Source organism: Gopherus evgoodei, chromosome 1 (genome assembly GCF_007399415.2).
Source record: "Gopherus evgoodei ecotype Sinaloan lineage chromosome 1, rGopEvg1_v1.p, whole genome shotgun sequence".
Taxonomy (NCBI): domain Eukaryota; kingdom Metazoa; phylum Chordata; order Testudines; family Testudinidae; genus Gopherus; species Gopherus evgoodei.
The window spans coordinates 91,085,352-91,109,772 of NC_044322.1; positions in this window are offsets into that span (position 1 = coordinate 91,085,352).

The window sequence follows — 24,421 nt, forward strand, 5'->3', positions numbered from 1 at the left end:
GAAGAACAATAAAGCACCAGGTCCTGATGGCATACCAGCTGAAGTACTGAAAGTGGCGAGAGAATCACTGACTAACAAGCTTCACTTGCTGCACCTCAAAATCTGGCTCATCAAAGAAATCCCTGCTGATTTATGTAATGCTAATATTGTCACCATTTTCAAAAAGGGAGACAGTGCTGACTAAGGCAACTATCGATGCATTGTCTTCCTCTCCATTTCTAAGGAGATTATTGCTAGAATCTTATTGAATTACCTGCTCCACCTTGCAGAGAAAATACTTCCAGAGTCCTAGTGTGACTTCAGATCATCACAAGGCACAACTGACATGATTTTCACAGTTGGGCAGATACAGGAAAAAACGTCAAGAACAACACCAGGAGCTGTATATGGCCTTTATTGATCTGACCAAACCCTTCAACTGTGTCAACCATGAAGCTTTGTGAAAAATCATGTCAAAGTATGGCTCCCCAAACAAATGTATCACCATCGTAAGACTCCTCCATGACCAGTTGACTGAATCCATCCTGTTCATTGGCTCTCCCTCTGAGCCCTTTGTCATCTGAACTGGCATAAAACAAGGTTGTGTACTGGCACCCACCCTTTTCTCCATCTTCTTAGTAGCTATGAAAACATTAACCAAAACTGTCTACCACAGGGCATTGGCATCCAATATTGGATTGGCTGCAACCTCTTCAACCTTTCTCATCTCGGTGTAGGAACTAAAGTAAATTGGTAACAATAACCAAACTCCAGTATGTAGATAATTGTGCTGTAGTTGCACCCCTCAAAGGAGAATCTACAAACAGCCCGTAATGCTTCTCGGAATGCTTACAAAAGCCTACGGATAACTCTAAACATGGGCAAAACAAAAGTTCTCTACCAGCCTGTCCCCGGTCAACCCTAAGAGGCCCAGCGAACGAAAGATCTACACAGTCAAAAAGAACTGGAAAATGTAGACTACTTTGCCTATCTTGGTAGTCATCTCTCACAGAGGGCAGACATAGACATCGAGATTCAGCACAGAATTTGCTGTGCCAGCCTTGCTTTTGGCAGGACTGTCTTGTGGGTGTTCAACAATCACATCAGGAACACCAATATATACTTTTAGTTATACTTTTACGTTTAGTAATCTAAACTCTCCTCTACAGCTGTGAGACTAGGTGACTTCTAGTAAACACCTGAAAAATTGGAATGCCAGCACCAGGACTTTCTTCAGAAGGTCCGCAAAGATAAAGGGAAGGATCATCAACTAATGTCAGTGTTCCTAACAGAGGCCAACATCTTCGGTGTTGAGGCCCGATTATCCAGTTACCAGCTGAGCTGGAGCGGGCACGTCTGTGCATGCTGATGTATGCTTACCAGAACAACTGCTGTATGCCCAACTCACCAGAGGAGAAAGGAAACGGGGAGCCCAAGACAAATGCTATAAAAACACCCTCAAGATAAACACAAGAGATGTGGCATGATACTTCCTGCTGGGAGACAGCAACCAGGATAGGGATAACTGGGCGAATAATTGTCAGAGAGGGAACATCCACTTTGAGGAAAACTGCCTGCATCTGGTTGCAGAAAAATGCCAGAAAAGAAAGGAAAGACAACTGTCATGCAGCATCACAACCCAACTCTGTCTTCAACCCCACCTGCAATGTCTGCCAATGAGCCTGTGGCTTAAGGATTGGACTCCTCAATCGCCAAAGCACCAATGAAAAATAAAACCTATGAAAGAGATCATCCTGACCTTGAGGATTGCCGACAACAATGTGAGTGATTCAACCTTCATCACTCCCCTCTGTTTTAGTATTTACTATATTTTATTGATGTTCATCCCCAAACACTGCAAAACTGGATACATATTACTTATTTTAATTAGTATGAGTCATTGAGTACTGAGACAATGGGTACCATTTACAAATACATGAATAAATGAATCCATCAAATTGTTTGTACATGTATTGATTATGTATTTATCCCTGACAGTGTGCTTTGCTCTTTCAGTGTAAAAACCATCAGGAGCTAAATTTAGAGCTGAATCTAACAGTATTCCCAACTCAAATCACTGAAATCATGAGTCAGACAGGTCCCAAAATAATCTTACGATTAAGGACTAATATTACTGCTACAACTAGAGTTCTTTTATTTGTCTTTTGATGTCGAGTTTTTAGTATGGAGGCCACATTTTCAAACTTTCCTCTGCAAACTGAGGAAGGAAATTTTATTTTTGATTAAATGAAAAATGAAAGATTCTCATGCAATCAGAATCTCCAGGGTCTGGGACTTTAAGCAAAAGTACATAATATTATGAGCGACACAATAAAAATCATGAAACTAATTGCCTCATTCATATACACTAAGGCCCCTTTACTCTACTCTGGGCCAGGCATACCAACCTTAAGGCTCATTTACAATAAACACATGTCTACGTTACAATGCAAATTGCCAAAAGCATAAAATTGCTGCAGTTAGAATATCACTTGTGTGCATGCACACTTGGCTGCTTGCATCTGCACTGCACATACTCACCATGAGTGCTTGAGTTGATGTACAGTAGGATGCTCCATCTGTAAATATCCCCATGTGCCACTCACCACTGTCTGGCTCATCTGACTTTGGAAGGAAGTTTTCACAATGTATGATGAGAAAAAAACAAGTCACACAGGGTGATGTGAGCCCCACAATGCCATCCATAACCCATTTTTTTGCCTTTTTTTAGACCTGCAGAGCTCTGCACTATTCTCATGAACATTGTAAGCCCAGGACAAATGATCCTCTTGTATTTGCAGAGCCACAGAAGAATGACAAAAAGAGGGATTGTGATGATTACTTTGAGGACAGATTTCTATGGGACATAGGGAAAAACAATTCAAGATTGTTGGTAGTGTTCATGGAGCAGCTGCCACTTCTGGGCCTGAGAAACAAGCACTAAATGATGGGATCATATTGTTATTCAGGTTAAGGATGACAAGCAATGGCTGAAAAACTTTTGGATGCGAAAGGCCACATTCGTGGATCTATCTGCCGAGCTCATCTCAGCAGTCCAGTAAATGGACACCAGAAGATGTACTGATGATTGAGAAATAAATGGTGATGACACTGAGCTTTCAATGGTGGATTGCTACTAGTCAGTGGGCAATTGTTTTAGAGTTGGTGAAACCCACATTGGGGACCATTGTCATGTCATTGTATGGCCATTAATTGTCACCTGCTAGGTGGGACTGAGACTCTGTGACAAGGTGGGCTGGCTGCCAAAATAAGGGTATATGTGCCATCTATTGCCCCACCGCAGTTCAGGAATCCATTGCTGCAAATCATCTACTGCTTCCTGCATATTGTCCAGACTACATCAATAGAGAGGTATATTTTTCCATGGTTATGCAAGAGCTGGTGGGTCACTGGGGATTCTTCATGAATATCAGTGTGGGCTGATCAGGGAAGGTTCATGACACTCGCCTCTTTAAGAACACAGAAAGCTGCAACCAGGGAGATTTTTTCCTGACCTGTGGATTATCACTGACAATGTTGAAATTCCAGTAATTATCCTGGGGCATGCAGCCTATCCTTTGCCCCTCTGGCTCATGAGGGCTTGAAAGAGCACTTTAATGGTCAGTCACAGTAATGTGGTGTGCTGGACTGTACTCTCTCTGGCCCTGGTATTTTGGGGGCTGCTAGGAATTAGTGTTGTGGTTGGTATACATTTATGAATATCACACTGTCTTTTAATGAATTATGAATTAAAATTGAATTATACAGTGCCTGCTGTACATGTATAATTATTACACTGCATTTGTCACTGAACCTATGAATTCTGTGTCCTGTACAATTACAAGTATTGGGTGCTTTGAGTAGTGCTAGGCATTCTGCAGCATCTGCAGTGTTGTAAAGTAATAAATATTAATTTACTGTTTACCAGGGATCAGCAACTTTTGGCCCGCGGCCCGCTAGGGTAAGCACCATGGTGGGCTGGGCCGGTTTGTTTACCTGCCCCGTCTGCAGGTTTGGCCGATCACGGTTCCTCCTGGCTGTGGTTCACTGTCCCAGGCCAATGAGGACTGCGGGAAGTGGCGCAGGCCGAGGGATGTGCTGGCCGCCGCTTCCTGCCACCCCCATTGGCCTGGAGCGGTGAACTGCGGCCAGTGAGCGCCACAATTGGCCAGTCCTGCGGAAAGAGCAGGTAAACAAACCGGCCCAGCCTGCCAGGGTGCTTGCCCTGGTGGGCCACTTGCCAAAGGTTGCCAATCCCTGCTGTATACTAGAGTATACTAGAGCACTGTTTACTAGAGCATTAGAGTGCAAAAATGATGTGCAATTAGGAAAAATATAATACAAACCTCTACAATAAATTAATGTACCAAAACTTCAACATTAGAAAGATGCAAACATTCCTACTATTTTAGTCCATTTTGGCTACCCATCTACCAGTCCTGGCTCCCACAGGTCAGTGTCTGTCAAACTCTGCTTGCCTTACTATCCCCAGTATGGAATGGCAGCAGGAGGGATTGTTGTATGTTTGGATTTAATAAGTCCTAGTGTCAAAGAACGAACTCAACTGAAGTTTTATTTAATTACAACAATTAAGCAATACTTGGTACAGCACTATACAGATGCAAAAAAGAAAATATATGAACCAAATGTGAGGCTGGAGAAGAGAGGCATCTTACATGAGTCCACTTCTGACTAGCTCTCTAAAACTCATCTCTTATATACTGTTCAAAACATATTCACTCTTATTTTGAATCAATAAATCAATGATGTTTGTAATGGATTTGTCACTCCCAGGATCATCTGTGACTCCAGTTAGCTTTTAATACTTAGATATAACTCCATATGACAATGATTTGCTGATATATTGATTATAAAACAAACCTGCTATTGCACATGTTCCTTGTCTATTTAATCAGTTAGTATGTTTATCAATTACAGAGCATTTATGGGCATTCCTTATCAATTACACCATTTTGTCCGTTACAAGTTACATCTATAACAACAAGCATCTCTTTATATTATGTATGTTCAGAGACAAGAGACAAAAATGACATATTGACCATGGACATTTTTTTCATGGCTTCTGGTTTACATAATTGATTATCTAACGTCATCTGCTCAATCATCCACTAGTCTATCAATTATGAAAGAGATCTATAATGCAGTCATTATGACAGAGGTCATCTGTTAGAGTAATTTCTGATCAGATAAAAGCATCATTTGATAGACCATTATCTTATTAATCAGAGAAACATCAGCTACATATTAGTTACAAATGGTTCCTTTCTGGACATCTGGACATTTCTCTAAGGGTCATGAGTTTAGAGTAGAAAGGACACCCAATCCATTATTTAATAATACATTAAGGTCCAGTTACATGTCATCTTATTGATAACACACTAGGTTCAGCTTAAGTTCAGAGTAAAAACATAATGGAGAATATAATACAGACCTACTAGAACATAAACAGTTATTCATCCAGAAAAAAACAACCTCTTTAACATTAGAGTTTATCCAGAACCTTTGGGTAACAGAGAAACAATGATGGACAGTCTAGTCGAGAGAGTCTAATGTAAAAATATTTACTAACAGGATGAAGTTCCTGATTACTACATGAAATGTGACGTGTAGGCACCTGCTGAAATGGACTTTTTCTTTGACTGCAAAAGGGAGACAAAGCCCATGATTGTTGGACCTGTAGTTCAACAAGAGTCTGCAGCATTTATGTTTGCTGTCAGAGAAGCTTCATTATATCCTGATTCATATCCCTCTCCTTCTCCTGCTGGGCCTCCTGGGCCTGTCAGCTCTTTTCTTCTTCATGCAGTCTGCCATCATCACCCTCTAGGTCATCTGTTCATGGTGTGATGCAGCACTCACTTGCAGGGTCTTGCTGAACATTTCCTCCCTAGTCTGCTACTTTCGTCTCATGGTTCCACAGGTGTTGAAGGGTGTCATAACATTTCTTCCCAGATCTGGACCTTAGCGTCCAAAATATGGGTGTTAGTATGAAAACCTCCAAGCTTAGTTACCAGCTTGGACCTGGTATCGCTGCCACCAGCTAGGAATTATACAGTGCCTAGTACGAATTTAATGTCCTTCCTTTCGGTCTTCGAAATGCACCCACCACCTTACAGAGGCTGGTAGATGGTCTACTAGCAGGACTGGGAGAATATGCAGTTGCCTACCTCAATGGTGTGGCCATTTTTTCAGACTCCTGCAGCTCACCAGGGAATTGGTGGGAGGAAGAAGTCAGGGGGAAAATCTCTTTGTGTTAGATTTACTAAGCCTGACTCTGCATACCCTCTGGGTGAGGGAGAAGAGAGATTAGATCTCTTGGTACTTGTGTTTCCAGGACTGGAAGCAGGGAATCTCCTAGGGTCATCCAGGGAGGGGAACCTGGGAGGAAGTAACAAGGAAATAAGGGGAAGGGGTTATTTCCCTTTGTTGTAAGACTCAAGGCATCTTAGTCTGGGGGTTCCTCAGGGAAGGTTTTGGGGAGACCACAGTGAGCTAGGCACTGTATAATTCCTAGCTGGTGGCAGCGATACCAGGTCCAAGCTGGTAACTAAGCTTGGAGGTTTTCAAGCTAACACCCATATTTTGGACGCTAAGGTCCAGATTTGGGAAGAAATGTTATGACAAAGGGGCACCCCTCAAAGCCGCAGTGACAGCAGCTACAGATAAAAGACAGATATACACCTCTACCTCGATATAACGCTTTCCTCAGGAGCCAAAAAATCTTACTGCCTTATAGGTGAAACCGCATTATATCAAACTTGCAGTCCCCCCACCCCTGGTGCACTGCTTTACCACGTTATATTAGAATTTGTGTTATATCGGGGTAGAGGTGTAGCATTGTGTTTAAAGTCACAATGGAAAATGGAAAATAAGTTTCAGAACTCCATTCCCTGATCCCGTAAGAGTTTTAAATAAGACATGCTTATTGAAACTTTAGTTTTGGAGTTCCTCTTCACAATACCACTCTCCAGAACCAGACATGGTGAGTATGGCCAGCTGGTATGAAAGGTGGGGACATGAGGAGGGAATTGTTCAGTTGCATCAAACAATAAAATTTCAGCTCCTACTTCCATGGTTATTAGTACAGGCAACGACACTGAGGACTGGAACCATTTTTCATGGGCAGGGGTGATTTTAGCTAATATCTCACTCCTGAGGGTAACAAAGGCACAGAGAACACAGCTGCTGCTGGCATTCCGAAGCCACCTGGGCCTGTTTGTCACTAGCCCGTTTGCTGCAACAGTGCCTGTCAAAGTCATTGCAAGAGTGGCATTGGAAAGTGTCATATCACAAAGGAAGAAATAAAGCTGCCATTCCTAGAAATCTTCTGGAGAGAATTGCAGAATACTTCCACGAACCTCTCATTGATATCTCTCAGGAGAATACAAGGGACATCCCTACGTAAACAAGCTGCTCTGCATGCATCCCATCTAACCTTACCAGGAATGAAAAGCAGATAACAACTCTACTTCTGTATCGCTCCCTCTTCTTGTATGAAAAAAAAAGAAATGAAAAATCAATATCTGTGCTCTGGTAAGTTGGGAATGGGCTAGAAAAATTGTAAGGAAAAATGTATGTACACACTTACCTGAGATTCTTTCCTCTTCATCAGGCTTGTCCATGCTGAGCTGTTGGGACTCGCTAGACCACAATGGAGTATTGAAGCATTGTTGAACCCAATCTTTGTGTGTTCCCCCTACTTCTCTTCTTCACTGTTCATGGCAGCGGTCTGTGTCTTGGGCTCCTCTGAGTTCTCCACAATGGTCTATGGAGAGCTGGTGATGTCTCCGCCAAGTATGACATGCACTTTGTTGTAAAAGTGGCAGGTCTGTGGATCAGCACCACATTGATTGTCCTCCGTGGTCTTGTGCTACATGTGCTACAGGTTTTTTTGGCTTTCATGTGGTGCTGTTCCTGAACCATGTTTTTCCCCTTTGCCTACATGCCTTGTGCAATCTTTTCATAGATATCCACATTTCTACAAAAGGTCCGTAGTTGTGCCTGCACAGCTTTTTTAACCTACAGGCTCATGAGATCCAATGCCTCCTGTCTACTATAATCAGGAGTGCATCTAGTGCATGGAGCTGGTCTGGTAGTTGGGTTGCACACAACAAGAGGCAGATGATAGGTCTGCTTACCAAGCTGGGCAATCAGGAAAAGTCAAAAATATGTTGATGCTTTAAGTGTGTGTGTGTGTGTGTCTTTCTGTTTCTGTGAAGCCCGAGCAGAAGAATGACCACAACTGTGATCACAGCAGTCATTGTTGGGCATTGAGGAAAAGTTGCTGTAGTTTGTTAGGGCTGACATAGGTCCCTCAGTGTCTACACTTGCACTGGACACTTGCACAATGCTATGATTTTAAATCCAACTGTGACAGCTATTGGTGTGACAGATATTACAACTCCATGCAGGATCTTTGGGGAAACATATTGTATTAAGTGTCTGTATCACTCAGTACTCGGTGACTCACACTAATTAAAAGAGGTAATATGTATCCAGTTTTGCAATGTTTGGGGATGAAACACTCATTAAAATATAATGAAATACAGCAGTGTAAAGTGAGTGAAACAATTTACTGAATTATCCTACAAGCTACATGCAAAAATTATAAGTTTCACATATGGCATTTTCAGTCACAATGAAAGGAAGAGCTGCTCCTTCTAGAATGGCTGATTCCAAGTGGCAAGTCCTGGCAGTCCAGCAGGCAGTAATGGGCTCATTAAAGCTCAGTTCTCCCCTTTAGTCTTCACAATGGATCCCTTAATATCTATTCTGCTCTTCTTAAATGCAAACAACTCTCAGCGATGGCACTGGGGTTTCTGAATATGTAAAAAAGCATCAGAATATACCTAAAGAGCTCTGCCGTTCATCTCAGAGAAGAGAATTTAACCAGAAAATGCTGAAGGAAGATTTGGACTACGTTCTACTTTCATCCAATGAATGGAACTCTCACTGATGTGAGTGAGAGATTGGGGATAAACAGCAGGGATGATATGTCCCTAATTTTGTGGGTAAAAATCTTATACTTGCTATCTCCATTTAGATTTTTTACTGCTGCCCATCACTAGTATCTGACATCTTGAATTCCTGCCTGCTCTATTGCTCCTAGTAGATACACAAGACCCTGTGTATGGGTTTTTGTTTAGCAGTTAGCACACTGGACTCTGTCTGGAGATGCAGGTTTTTTTCCCATTTCTGCTGCTAATTCATCACATGCCTTTAAGCAACTCATTTTACCTCTTTGTGCTTACCAAGTTGTATAACGGGGATAAGGATCCTTCACATGGGTGTTGTAAGACTTCATTTTTATTTACAAATTGGTTTGGGATGCTTAAATGAAAGCAGCTAACCATTGCACAAAAGAAGTTAGGTTCTTGTACTAGTAATGGACTGTGTTTGGTACTGTACACTACTCATAGACTGCCCTGCTGATTATGTACTAGAAGAAGATAGATTCCTTAAGCTTTGTAAAGATATTGTATCCTTTTATTCTGTTTTATTAATGTGTCAATTGTAATCTAGTAAAGGATTTATCCACATCTTTGCCAGATACCACATAAAATGAAACTCCATTTACATTTAGAATCCTGGTTGAAAACACCTGCCTACCCCTTCAGAAAATCCTCACTATTTCACTGTGGCTACATCTACACTAGCAACTGTACACATATTCATGCACATGATTGTGCCATAACCTCTTATTGTCCACATCTAAACCCCAGAAGCATGTGTCAGAAGTCAAGTAGCAGGCGAGTAAGCTAGTAGGTCTGAGGGATGTTGGTAAGTACATACCTCAGGCTATAGCACAGTCCCCTACTCATGCCAATTTGCAGTGTGGATGATGGTAAGGTGTGTGAATCATGTCTCAAGCTTCAACAGTCCTCCATCTCCATTCCCACAATGCACTGAATCCCTTTCTTCCTGACTCTTACCAAGGCTATAAAGGTCCCTGTCCCCACGTTTTCTCCACACCAGAACAACTTTCTGCAGTGCTTTTTTGATCAATACAGGCAAACATGGATCCTGCTCCAAGAGCCACACAGGTGCTGATCAATGTGTGGTCGGAGTACACAATCCTCCACAATTTCCTCTGGAGTTGCAGGAGAATTCACCTCTAGTGGGAAATTTTACAGAAGCTGGACCAGATGGGCACTGAGCAGAGTCTGGCACAGTGCTGGGAACGCATAAACCACTCAAGGCTTCTGAACAGGAGGGCAAAAAACTCAAACAGTCATTCCAGGAGGGCTTCTTGCACATGATCTTTCTTCGACAATCTGGATTGAATGCTGTCATGGGCTCCCAGATCACAATCCCCTCCAAAACCCTGCCGGACTCATTGTACAACAGGATGCTGCTGATGGTCAGGGTAGGGATGCAGTAAAGACTACGGATGATGCCCCAGAAGACCTGGGGGATGAGGAGCATGTGATTTTTCATCTCTACCAAGCACATCCAGTTGAGGAAGCCCACGCTGATGAGCCCAAAGAGGACTCTGATCTGTGACAAGAACCAGATTCCCAGGTTGGCAAGTTTCAGTGGACCTCCAGCCTCTTGCTGTGTTACTATGCCCAAATCCCACTCAGCTCCACCCTAAAATGGTCCCTATGCAACTCACAGCTATAAATCAATGAGGAACCACTATTATGCATTTGACTAAAGTTACATCTTAACAAAAAATGTGACGATGCATTTCTTGGCTGTCTTTTTTTTTTTTTTTTTTTTTGCTAATCCTTGGACTTTCTCCTATTTGTCCATATTTTTCCTGAAATGTTGCACCCAGAACTGGACACAGTATTCCAGTTGAGGCCTAATCAGTGCAGAGTGGAGTGGAAGAACTACTTCTCATGTCTTGCTTATAGCACTCTTCCTAATACATTCTAGAATGATGTTTGCTTTTTTTTCCAACAGTGTTACGCTGTTGACTCACACTTAGCTTGTGATTCACTATGACTCCCAGATCCCTTTCCTCAGTACTTCTTCCTAGGCAGTCATTTCCCATTTTGTATGTGTCCAGCTGATTGTTGCTTCTCAGGTGGTTTATTTTGCATTTGTTCTTTTCGAACTTAATCCTGGCCTCCAAAATATTTGCAATCCCTTCAAGCTTGGTATTGTCTGCAAACTTTATAAGTGTATTCTTTATGACATCTAAATCACTGATGAAGATACTGGACAGAACCAGACCCCTGCAGGACCTCACTTGTTATGCCCTTCCAGCATGACTGTGAACCACTGATCACTACCCCCTGGGAGTGATTTTTTAATCAGTTATGCACCCACTTTATAGAAACTTCTTGTAGTCTACATTTCTCTAGATTATTTATGAGAAAGTCATGCAAGACAGTATCAAAAACCTTACTGAATTCAAGCTTTACCACACCTAGCCCTTCCCTCCCTTCACAAGGCTTGTTACCCTGTCCAGGAAAGCTATCTGGTTGGTTTGACATGACTTTTTGTTGACAAATCCATGCTGTTACTTACCACTTTATTATCTTCTAGGTGTTTGCAAATTGATTGCTTAATTATTTGCATCATCTTTCCAGGTGCTGAAATTAAAATGATTGGTCTCTAATTCTCCAGGTTCTCCATATTTCCCTTTTCATAGATCGGTACTATATTTGCCCTTTTCCAGTCATCTGGAATCTATCCCGTCTTCCATGACTTTTTGAAGATAATCATTAATGCAGGGATCTGCAACCTTTGGCACATGGCCCACCAGAGTAAGCCAGGGTTGTTTGTTCACCTGTCACATCTGCAGGTTCAGCTGATCACGGCTCCCACTGGCCTCAGTTCACTGCTCCAGGCCAATGGGGATGGCAGGAAGTGACAGTCAGCACATTCCTTGGCCCACGCCGCTTCCCGCAGCCTCCACTGGCCTGGGATGGTGAATTGCAACCACTGGGAGCCGCGATCGGCTGAACTTGTGGACATGGCAGGTAAACAAACCGTCCCAGCCCCCCAGGGTGCTTTCCCAGGTGGGCCGCTTGCCAAAGGTTGCCAGTCCCTGTTCTTTCCTTATTTTAGCCTCTTATCCTACCTCATTTTCACTGGCATTCATCATGTTAGCCATCCAATCATCACTAACGTCTTTGGTGAAAAACAAAACAAAAAGGTAATTTAACACTTCTGCTATTTCCTAGTTGTGTGGCCTCTCCCTTTACAGAGCTATGCTACACCAGATAGGGAAAACAGGGTACACCTGCTTGGTCCCCCTTCATAGCTGACCAAACCCCTCCATTCAGCAATATATAGAGGGATGACCATTAGTAGAAATATCTCTCTGGCATAGATGATTGGATCTCCTCCTTGGTGAAAAGCCATCTCTCACTCTGGTACCCTGAAAACTGCAATTTTCTCTAAATGCTGGCTACCCTTTGAAAAAGAAATGGTGAGTGGTAACAGGGCCCTTGGAAAGAACTGCCACCCACACCACCCCTTGAGGCACTATGAACATTTTAAATTTGCAAAAAAAATTCTAGTGCAATTATCTTACCATTAGTAGACTCCGTGTCTTCCTAATGGGCATCAAAAGTTGTCTGAGAACCAATTATAATGTAATCACATTCCTGGAATGTTACAAAAAAATATCAAAATTGCCCTTTACAGGAGTGTTATGTTACGTGGGGGGATTTCTCAGCTTATTCAAAAGGAGAAAAAAACTATATAATGCTATCTATGTCTTTGAATTGCCAGGGCCTTCAGCTCCCAAGAGGGAAACCATTCTGGCAGGAGGGCAGGAGCATTATCCAAAAGACAGCAGAGGCAGACAGTGAAGGACATTGGAGGACCTGCTCATTGGCATGAATAGGAGGAAACAGGAGAAATTTGAGTTCCACAAGACATGAAAGGAACTCTTTAGAAGGAAGAAATATTGAGACAATGGTTCAAGGAGCAGGACACATGTCATAAGGAACAGGAGAATTCCCTCGTAGAACTGGTAGCTGAATGAGTTTGGGGTTCACCTGCTGCTGTGACCAATGCACCTGTCTGTGAATTGCCATCTCCTCCTCTTCCTCCTTAAGGTGCCACCCAGTCTGCTGCTGAGCTAGAAGACCAAATGTCTTGACTGATCAGAAGAACATGTAGTCTGAGTGGCATACCTACATCAGCACCTGAAATCCCTCACAAAAGAACCTCCTGAATATCCAGAAGGCGAACAATCATAGAAAATCAGGGTTGGAAGGGACCTCAGGAGGTCATCTAATCCAGCCCCCTGCTCGAAGCAGGACCAATTCCCAACTAAATCATCCCAGCCAGGGCTTTGTCAAGCCTGACCTTAAAACCTCTAGGGAAGGAGATTCCACTACCTCCCTAGGTAACCCATTCCAGTGCTTCACCACCTTCCTAGCGACAAAGATTTTCCTAATATCCAACCTAACCTCCCCCACTGCAACTTGAGACCATTACCCCTTGTTCTGTCATCTGCTACTACTGAGAACAGTCTAGATCCATCCTCTTTGGAGCCCCCTTTTAGGTAGTTGAAAGCAGCTATCAAATCCCCCTTCATTCTTCTCTTCTGCAGACTAAACAATCCCAGTTCCCTTAGCGTCTCCTCATAAGTCATGTGCTCCAACCCTCTAATCATTTTTGTTGCCCTCGGCTGGACTCTTTCTAATTTTTCCATATCCTTTTTGTAGTGTGGGGCCCAAAACTGGACAAGTACTCCAGGTGAGGCCCTCATAAATGTTGAATAGAGGGGAATGATCATGTCCCTTAATCTGCTGGCAATGCCCCTACTTATACAGCCCAAAATGCTGTTAGTCTTCTTGGCAACAAGGGCACACTGTTGACTCATATCCAGCTTCTCATATCCATAACTCCTAGGTCCTTTTCTACAGAACTGCTTCCTAGCCATTCAGTCCCTAGTCTGTAGCTGTGCATGAGATTCTTCCATCCTAAGTGCAAGACTCTGCACTTGTCCTTGCTGAACTTGACCAGATTTCTTTTGGCCCAACCCTCTAATTTGTCTAGGTCCCTCCGTATCCTATCCCTACCCTCCAGAGTATCTACCACTCCTCCCAGTTTTGTGTCATCTGCAAACTTGCTGAGGATGCAGTCCACCCCATCCTCCAGATAATTAATGAAGATATTGAACAAAACTGGCCCCAGGACCGACCCTTGGGGCACTGCGCTTCATACCAGCTGCCAACTAGATATGGATCCATTGATCACTATCTGTTGAGCTTGATGATCTAGTCAGCTTTCTATCCACCTTATAGTCCATTCATCCAGCCCATACTTCTTTAACTTGCTGGCAAGAATACTGTGGTAGACCATATTAAAACAACAAGCCTGCAGGAGGCCCTGAACCCCACCAAGTTCCTTTCTCCCAAACTGCACACAGGAGATGTCCCGAAGATCAATTCCCCCTCTCCCGCATCATCCCTCCCTTGTCACAGGGAGTACAAAGAGACAGGTGCAGGGAAAGTAACATTTGGCTAGAGTTCACAGATTCAGTCCTTTTATGTTTTGAATATTGCTGTTTTCATTTTGTTTAAAATATTTGAATTATACATACACTATAGTATTTTTAATAAATGTTTACATTTTCTTTACTTTTATGTGGACCGTCCTTCCTAGGTACAGTATGATAGCCATAAGATATTTTTAGATTCGGGATTAGTCCTCATGATTCTCAGCACAATTGGTATGGTGTAAATGTTGGTGCCGTCATACTGCAAACACTTTTCTATCCAAAGTCACAAGGATATATAGGAGGGATGGGGAAAGTGAAGTTAATGTTATGTGCTTGCAAAAAGTACTGTTAGTTTGAAATTAAATTAGTTTCAGAACACAGGAAATGGGAAGATAAACTTATGCTTCAGTTCATATGCAGAAAATTCCAGTAACTGTACAGGGAAAGACAGCATTGGCCACTAGCCTGGGATAAAATGGTTTTGCCTCTCTCCCCTCATCCTACTGACCAGTTTCAGTCTAAGCCCATGTCCAGACTAACCCACGGCATCGGCGGGTTAAAATCGATTGCTCGGGGATCGATATATCGCGTCTAGTCTGGACGCGATGTATCAATCCCCAAGCGCGCTTACATCGATTCCGGAACTCCATCAACCCGAACGGAGTTCCGGAATCAACACGGAGAGCCGCGGACATCGATGCCGTGCCGTCCAGACGGGTGAGTACCTCGATTTTAGAAATTCGACTTCAGCTACGTTATTCACATAGCTGAAGTTGCGTATCTAAAATCGATTTTAATACCCTAGTGTGGACGTGGCCTTAGCAGGGATTTGTGTTTCATAAAAGCCATTAAGTGCACTTAGCATCACTGACAAAGAATGGTTAAAAAACAAAAAGAATGAGTGGACCCACTCTCTCCCAAAGCAAGTGTTGATAAGGTAATTAAGAGAGACTGAGTGATCCTGACACTGCACAATGACCTCCTCACAACTCTGCTCTTACCTTCCACAGAACAAACCCAACCTCAAAGTTGACAACCCAGTGGAGGTGCCCTATTATAATTGCCTTTAACATGTACATTGTCACATGAATTAATGGTGAATGATCTTTGCTTACGTGGGAACAAAATGCTCACAGAATTATATAATATGTGCCATAGATTTCTCATGTGTTGTGTCCAGTAGCTGAAATGGATGTGAAGGTGCCATAGAATCATAGGGTTAGAAAGGAACACAAGGTCAGGATTTGTTGTGTCTAAAACAGGGGTCAGCAACCTCTGGCACACGGCTTGCCAGGGTAAGCATCCTGGTGGGCCAGGCCAGTTTGTTTACGTGCCTCGTCGGCAGGTTCAGCCGACCCTGGCTCCCACTGGCCGTGGTTCACTGTCCCAGGCCAATGAGGGCTGCATGAGATGGTGCGGGCCGAGGGATGTTCTGGCTGGGGCTTCCTGCCACCCCCATTGGCCTGGGACGGTGAACTGCAGCCATTGGGACCCATGATCAGCCAAACCTGCAGATGCGGCAGGTATACAAACTGGCCCGGCCTGCCAGGGTGCTTACCCTGGCAAACCACGTGCCAGAGATTGCCAACCCCTGGTGTAAACCATCCAAGACAGAGGACTGTCCAGCCTCCTTTTGAAAACCTCCAGTAAAGACATTTCCTCAGCCTCCTAGGCAGTCTATTCCACTGTCCTACAGTTCTTATCATTAGGAATCTTTTCCTAAAATTCAGTCTAAATCTGCTATGCTGTAGTTTAAACCATTAGCTCTTGTCTTGTCCTCTGTGGCAAATGAAAACAACTTTTCTCCATCTTTTTTATGGCAGCCTTTAAATTATCTGAAGACCATCATATGCCCCCTTAATCTCCTCTTTCCACACTAAACATACCCAGTTCCTCATGCCTTTGCTCATAGGGGTTGCATTCCATACCTTTGACCATCTTTGTTACTCATCTCTGGAGTCTTTCCAGTTTCTCGACATCCTTTCTATATATTGGTGTCCAAAACTCAACACAGCACTCCATCTGAGGCCTAACCAGCACAGAGTAAAGCAATACTATCACTACTCATGATCTGCATGCTTTGCCTCAGTTAATTCAATCTAAAATTGCATTTGCTTTTTTTTCCAACAGCATTACATTACTGACTCATGTTGAGGGTGTGATCCTTCTCAGCAGTGCTTCTAACAAGACATTTTTTCCAATGTGTTTTTGCACATTTTTTTCTTCCCTATGTGTAGCACTTTACATTTGTCTTTGTTGAATTTCATTTTGTTGTCTATAGCCCAGTTCTCCAATTTATCAAAATTCCTCTGAAAGTTAGCTCTATCCTCCAAAGTATTTGCAAAACCCCCTAGCATTGTGTCATCTGCTAACTTGATCAGTATATTCTCTATATCCATGTCATTAATAAAGATGTTAAACAACTCCAACCCAGAACAGATCCCTGCGCAACCCCACTTGTGACCTCCCCTAATCCAACGTCATTACATTAATAGTTACTCTTTGTTTGCAGTTGTTAACCAATCATATGTCAATTTACTGGTAGTTCTGTTGAGCCTACATTTCTCCAACTTACCTATCAAAATGTCATGTGGGACTGTGTCAATAGCCTTGATGAAGTTCAGATATATTATGTTCACCACATTCCCCCATCCACCAAATGAGTTACCATGCCAAAAAAAGGAAATCAAGCTGGTTTAGCATGATTTGTTTTGAGTAAATCCATGCTGGCTACTAGTGATTACCCCTTCATCCTCCAGGAATTTGCAAATTGAATGTTTTACACATTGCATCTAGTAGCTTCCCGGGTATCAAAGTCAGCTGACTGGTCTAAAGTTACCTAGCTCCTCCTTTTCCAACTTTTTGAAAATTGACACTATGTTACCCCTTCTCCAGTCTTCTGGGACCTCTACTGTCATCCATGAGTTTGTAAATATTATTGCCAGTGGCTCCAAGATTTCTTCAGCTGATTCCTTCAGTACCCTTGGATGAATAGCATCCATCCCTGCTGATTTGAATTCATTCAAACTGGTCAGAAGATAAGTATTTATTCTGATTTGCATTCCTTCCTCTTTGCTGGCTATGTTAACTTTGCTAGTCATCTGATCACACGTGAGAAGACCGAAACAAAGTATCCTTGAGCAGCTTTACCTTCCTATCATTTTCTGTTACCAGCTCACTTTCTCAGTACCAGACTCATAGTGTCCCTGATCTCTCTTTCTTGTGTGACATATTTGAAGAACTCCTTCTTGTTGTCACTAACATTTCTTGCCAGCTGTAACTCATTCATTGCTTTGGCTTTCCTGGTTTTGTCTCTACGTGCTTGTGCTATTCCCATGTTTACTTCCTTGGTGACATGCCTCTCCTTCCATTGCAGAGCAGGCCACAGGGACATGGTGGCCACCACTTCCCGCAGCTCCCATTGGCTGGGAATGGCAAACCACGGCTGCTGGAAAGTGCAGGCAGCTGTGCCTGCAGATGGTCAATGTAAACAAACTATCTCGTGGCCCACCAGTAGATTACCCAGATGGGTCACAGGTTGTCCACCACTGCTCTAGTATTACATCTTTGAAGAACTGCTATCCTTGGATGCCATCCTCTACCTTCCCTGCTGTACTAATATGTCTGCACAGACGACATTCCTGGTTTTCCCTGCCAGCTGGGAACCAGGACCAGTGTGCATGTGGGTGAGATCCAACTTCCTTACAGAGATTGTAAATCAGACTTGTCCTGAGCCCACTATGGACAGAAGCACACCCATTCACCCTCAGATAGGGTTGCCATATGTCTGGGTTTTCCATGGCATTGCCTCTTTTGTGTGCCTGCCTCCTCTATCTGGGAAGATTTTTTAATTAACAGGAAATGTTCTGGAGTTTTGAAAAGCAGCTGATGCAGCTCATAAAGAGCCTAAAATGGTCTGTTTCCTGATTGGTCCCGCCCCTGCATCAGCAGCTGATTGGTCCATTCCCCTGAAACCACAGCTGCTGGATCTTATCCACTCAGATCTGGGAATGGGGTCCTGCAGAGAGGCACTGAATGAAGGCTATCCTGGGCTTGTGCCAGGTACCCTGCTACCATGACATGGAGCAACACTGCTCCCTACCTCTAGAGTGTACCCCTGCAGCAGGTACCCCCTGTAGGACTCTCAACTGTACTCACCATTCAGTTTATCCTCACCCTTGCCACCCCATGTCTCTTCTTCCCCTACCATGTCCTCTTTTTGTGAACTTGAAATAAGGTAACCCTACCCTCACAAGCATCTTGGAGAATGCAGCAAGTGACTATATGAATGGTGTTGGCCACACTGGCATCTAAATGGGTGTGTAGATTTCAGCCTATCAAATGTGCAATGCAAGACCATTCTGCAGCTACTGAGCTTGCAACTGAATTCTCTTTTTTCTGGAATAATTAATCTCGGGGCACTGTTTCATGAGCCAAGTTAGGAGCAGGTATGTGGAGTCCCTCAAAATAACAGTTGGCACAGATACACTGTATAGAAAAATGTTATTTCTGGACAATAAAGTCTTGTCCTCCTCTTTGAAATACAATCATCATCTCCTCAGCAGCCTGGTATCATCAGTCTTTCCAGTGCTTCTCATGTTTTTACTTATAAATCTGCCTCTCTGGTCCACTAAGCCTTGTGGGGCAAGTGAACAGAAACCTTTGTAGATCACAGTACTCACTTGCCACTTTTGGTGTGCAAAGTTTTGGGACAGAAGCGCCAATGATGGCCCCTGCACGAAACCAGCTATTATTTCTGGAACTTTTCTTATGGTAACCACCTGTGGGTAGATCATAGTCTAAATTGCCTTGCAAATCTGCCCACCCCTGGGAGTGGACTTTCTAACCCCAAAGTAGTTTTCAAAAGATCTATAGCTCTCAGGTGTTGCCAGCTATCACAGGGCAATAGCCACTTGCTTATGTACCAATTTGGCTTCCCTAAATTTGGTGCAAGCATCTCACTCAGCTCCATGAAGTTCTGTTTCTTTACTCTGAAGTTCTGAAACTACTGCTGATCATTCCAGGTTTCCAGAATGACATGATCCCTCCACACTGTGCTGGTTTTCCTGCAGCAGAAGTGATGGTCCATGCCAGTGGCATTATTGGCATTCACCATATTTGTACTATGTGAATTGAATGTGTTGTCATTAACCCTCAAGGTCAGCCATCTTCAACATTTCAGAAAGTTCTTCCCAAATTCCACACAGCAATTTCCACACAGCAATTTCCTACACCACTGCATTATAATCTGTTCCTTGCTAAGGAGAAGGAGAAGAACCACATCATCACGCCATTGCTTTATGTTGTCCACACAGTTTGGCAGGGAATAACAGTGAAGTTGTGATGTGATCAGGAACTGTAATCAGCAAATGTTTGCAACAGTATCACACTGTTGACTCATATTAAGTAGACCACAAGCTTAATATGAGTCAACAGTGTGATACTGTTGCAAAAAAAGCAAATGTGATTCTGGGATGCATTAACAGGTGTGTTGTAAACAAGACACGAGAAGTCATTCTTCCGCTTTACTCTGCGCTGGTCAGGCCTCAGCTGGAGTATTGTGTTCAGTTCTGGGCACTGCATTTCAAAAAAGATGTGGAGAAATTGGAGAGGGTCTAGAGAAGAGCAACAAGAATGATTAAAGGTCTTGAGAACATGACCTATGAAGGAAGGCTGAAGGAATTGGGTTTGTTTAGTTTGGAAAAGAGAAGACTGAGAGGGGACATGATAGCAGTTTTCAGGTATCTAAAACGGTGTCATCAGGAGGAGGGAGGAAACTTGTTCACCTTAGCCTCCAATGATAGAACAAGAAGCAATGGGCTTAAACTGCAGCAAGGGAGATTTAGGTTGGACATTAGGAAAAAGTTTCTAACTGTCAGGGTAGTTAAACACTGGAATAGATTGCCTAGGGAAGTTGTGGAATCTCCATCTCTGGAGATATTTAAGAGTAGGTTAGATAAATGTCTATTAGGGATGGTCTAGACAATATTTGGTCCTTCCATGAGGGCAGGGGACTGGACTCGATGACCTCTCAAGGTCCATTCCAGTCCTAGAGTCTATGAATCTATGAATCTGTAAAGCAAGGTACAGCACAAACAGATAGCAAAGCAGTTCCTGGGGTGTCTCCTTGTCCACACAGATCCCTGGATAACACCCCTGAAATGGTAGTGTTAAAACTGCATAACAGCAATGGCATTCTGGGCATGGCTATATGTGTGTATCCATTCCAGCACAGCATATGTGCTAGTACGGGAAGCATGCATGTGCATGTACATGATCCAATACTCAAGTATACACGACCATGTAGACATAGCCTGTGGCATAACAGAGATTTAATCAAGAAAAATGCATCCACTCAGTTGTGCATACATTCATTCTGAAAAAAAAAGAGGAGTCCTGTGTCACCTTAAAGACTAACATTTATTTGGGCATAAGCTTTCGTGGGTAAAACATCCACTTCTTCAGATGCATGGAGTGAAAATTACAGATACAGGAATATATGTATTGGCACATGAAGAGAAGAGAGTTACGTTACGAGTGTTGACAAGGCCATTTCAGTCAGGGTGGATGTGGTCCACTCCTAGTAATTGATGAGGAGGTATCAATACCAAGAGAGTGAAAATTGCTCACCAGCAACTATACACTACACCACAGAAAGACTAACCCAGGAACCAATCCCTGTAACAAACCCCGTTGATTACTTTGTCCCCATATCTACTCTAGTGACACCATTCAAAGACCCAACAACATCAGCCACACCATCAGGGGCTCATTCACCTGCACATCTACTAATGTGATATATGTCATCATGTGCCAGCAATGCCCCTCTGCTATGTACATTGGCCAAACCTGACAGTCTCTACGTAAAAGAATAAATGGAAACAAATCAGACATCAGGAATGGTAACATACAAAGGCCAGTAGAAGAACACTTCAGTGTCCCTGGACATTCAATAACAGATTTAAAAGTAGCCATACTTGAACAAAAAACTTCCAAAACAGACTTCAAAGAGATACTTTAGAGCTACAATTCATTTGCAAATTTACCACCATTAATTTGGGCTTGAATAGGGAGTGGGAGTGGCTGGCTCACTACAAAAGCAATTTTCCCTCACTTGTTATTGACACCTTCTCACCAATTATTGGGATTGGACATCATCCACCCTGACTGAATGGACCTTATCAACATTGGGTCTCCACTTGTAAGGTAACTCCCTTCTATTCATGTGCCCATATATATTTATGCCCGTATCTGTAATTTTCACTCCATGCATCTGAAGAAGTGTTGTTTTTTTACCCACGAAAGCTTATGCCCGAATAAATCTGTTAGTCTTTAAAGTGTATTGGACTCCTCGTTGTTTTCGTGGATACAGTTTATCATGGCTACCCATCTGATACTTAACATTCATTCTGAATTGAATCTAGATATATACCTCTGTGTGTATAATTAACCCTTTTGTTCACTTAGCTGTATTATCTTAAAAATACCTTTGGCTGGCAAAAAGCTAAGGACTTCCTAGCGCATAAATATACACACATAGTTTATTTAATATTTTAAAATTAAGATACGCATTAATCATAACATGAACATAAGGGTGCAGTTTCATTAAGTTTCAAAAAATACTGATCATTTAGCTGAAGAAAAATTATGTTTAAATTGTATTTTTATTCATGAAAGTCAAAATTAGATTATTCTATTAAATGTTACAAAAGTATATTACTACATATATGAATACATTTATATATGTGTACACATACTTTTAAATTATACATTCATAACAAAAAAAAAAAGGTTCCTATTACAAACTTCCTTTTTCTCAAGGTGTAAGATAAATATGACACACTCATCATCCTTGGAATTTTTTCTCAGATTGATTGTAAGTTTATACTTATGGTCTGGAGAATATAACTAGGGGAATAAGCAGTAATAGTTAAATGTAGCATCAAAGATGCAATTTGTAAGCACAAGTATATAAATGACACTTTAGCACTTTTCTATTCAATTTACTCTTACCTCAAGTAACTCAAGACAGCAGAAAAAACCATCTATAACACACATATCACTTAGATGAACAAAAAAATGTTCAATATCCTTTTAAATTAATATGCTTATTTCTTCAAGAAACGTTCAGTAGATTTCACTATGTTATTTTACTTGGAATAATAAAGTATTTTGTTCTTTAAAAAAGATTTTGATATCTTCCTTGCAGAAATAAGGGTGCTTATGAAAATACAATCCAATTTGTATACCTCCATGTTCCTTTGTGTGTAACTAAAACTTATTCCAAAGCTTATGGATAGGAGCATTGATTCTGATTCTAATTATTTTTGGTATAAACAAAGTAGCATTACTGTACATTAAATGTAGTTAAATTATAAATGTGTACAGGAAGAAAAGTATGTATAGTTGTAAAGCTATAGTGTTTTTATTAATAATATAGCAAGTGTAATAAAATGTTAGTTATTTAACATTATTATATATTACTCTTCACCCAGTGGATAGAGTTTTGAATTGAGAGTCAAGAGACCTGGATATTAAGCCTAACTCTACACTCTTCTTCTTTGTTAGCTTGGGTAAACTACTTCATCTCCCTGTGATTCTGTGTCCCTTTTTATCCTTTGTCTATCTTGTCTAATTAAATTGTAAGCTCTTTGGGGCAGGGACTGTATCACACTATGTGTATGTGCAGCAATTAGCAGAATGGATCTAAAAAACTGTTGTTGTTTTTTTCTTACATTAATGTGGTAATGATGTAGTAGTAGTAGTAGTACATTTACAACTAAAATGAAAAATAAGTCTAAAATACACGCTTTAGTTAATTTATAGATTTTATAATATTACAATACATTTTAATAATTTTATACTAATATTGTGGTTTACTGTCCTGGTACACAGACACTGTTTCTCAAGGTTTTGTATTAAAATATCTTGTGTGAACTATTTTGACTCTCTACAGCCATATAATATTGATAGAAAATACACACTCTTTTTTTGCCTTTGTGAAGCCTGCTTTTGCTTCTGTGTAAGGATGACATATTTGTGTATCAGTGAATACATACCATGCTTGACAGGTGTATCGGGGATCATTCAGGTAAGCAAATGATTTCTGCACCAAAGGCACTTAGATACTAAGTTATCATGGACACTACAGAAAACCCCCAAATAAATACACAGAAAAGTTCTACTCATCTGTCTTGCTCTGACATATATGTATATTCTCCTCCTGCATATCCTGGTAATCAATAGTATCCTAAGAAGGGCATATTTTGTACCCAATTCAACTCTGAAAGATAAGTGAAGACTTTGAAATCTCATGGAACTTCTACTATGCTTATTTTCCATTCTTCTAAACAGGCCAGTACCCCAGGGGTCCCATTGGCAGAACTGAACTGGTCATGTAAAGCCTTCTTGGTTGGGCTATTCCACTGCTAGCTTTGTGACTGTCTAGGTGATATGTGAATAGCCAACAAGCACATCAAGTGCTACATAACAATGCACTGCTACTGCTTTATTGTAGAAACTAACCTCTTGGAGATGATAAACCTGACTCAACGGAAGCTATTATTGCTATCTCTCTCAAACAGCAAGAGACAACAAACCAAGATAATCACTCCCACTTATGGCTCAATACAGGTACTGACAGAGGTATCCTATCATGATTACACTGAGTTCCAGGAAAGCACTTCTGAAGATAATCCTAAACTCCAGGGAGAGATGTCATCCATATTTGATGTGTGTAAAAGCTGGAATACCATTTTATCCAATAATTGAAGGTAACATAACTGTGGACATAATATACAATGACATTTCTTATTGTATAGAGGGAAGTGTGGGCGGGTAGAGAAGTTTCTACTATCAAGAAAGTTCTGGATCAGAAAAGCTGTCATGACTGTAGCCATTAGGCTGTCAAATGCAGTAAGTGAGGATTTCAGATCCATCTCCAAAATTAAGTGAAGCTTTCTGAAAACAAGAGAAAGAAACGCAAATGGAAATCCTTTAGGATATCCCTCG